Genomic DNA, 852 nt, shown 5'->3' with positions numbered 1-852 from the left:
CGGAGCGTCGCACCGGGCCCTCATACATGCGGGGTGGTGTGATGGCATGTCCGAAGAGGCGGTACACGTCTTCGGGGCGTGGCCACCCTCACGGACGGCGCCGCCGCCGGCACCTGAAGGGGGAAAACGGACACGTCGGGTCTACACGGAGGGGATCTTGTTGTGGGTCTGGCCCGGATGTTGCTCCAAAGTGTTCCTATGGGCTGACCTAACACAACCGGGTGGGGAGGTCCACTGGTCAAAGCCCGTCCGTGCAAAGTCAAAGGGCTAGATCCCGTGGTCAAACGCTACAGGGTTAGGCGGGACGGGGGCCCTGGAAGGGTAGCAATGCAACCGGAGCGTCGTACCGCGCCTCATACATGTGAGGTGGTGTTGTGGCATGTCCGAAGAGTCCGCACGCGTCTCCGGTGCGTGGCCCCCCTCACGGACGGCGCCGCCGCCGGCACGTGGAGGGGGGAAACTACCGCATCGGGTCTACACGGAGTGGATTTAGCTGTGGGTTTGGCCCAGATGTTGCTCCCCGGTGTCCCTCTGGGCCGACCCGACACAACCGGGTGGAGAGGTCCACTGGTCAAAGCCCGTCCGTGCAAAGTCAAAGGCTAGATCCCGTGGTCAACCGATCCAGGGTTAGGCGGGACGGGGGCCCTGGGGGTAGCAATGCCACCGGAGCGTTGTACCGGGCCCTCATACATGCGGGGTGGTGTTGTGGCATGTCCGAAGAGGTGACACGCATCTCCGGGGTGTGCCCCCCATCACGGACGGCGCCGCTGCCGACACCTGGAGGGGGGGAAACGGACGCGTCGGGTCTACACGAAGTGGATGTAGCTGTGGGTTTGGCCCGGATGTTGCTCC

Source organism: Triticum dicoccoides, chromosome 4A (genome assembly GCF_002162155.2).
Source record: "Triticum dicoccoides isolate Atlit2015 ecotype Zavitan chromosome 4A, WEW_v2.0, whole genome shotgun sequence".
Classification (NCBI taxonomy): domain Eukaryota; kingdom Viridiplantae; phylum Streptophyta; class Magnoliopsida; order Poales; family Poaceae; genus Triticum; species Triticum dicoccoides.
Note: the sequence above shows the minus strand (reverse complement) of the source record.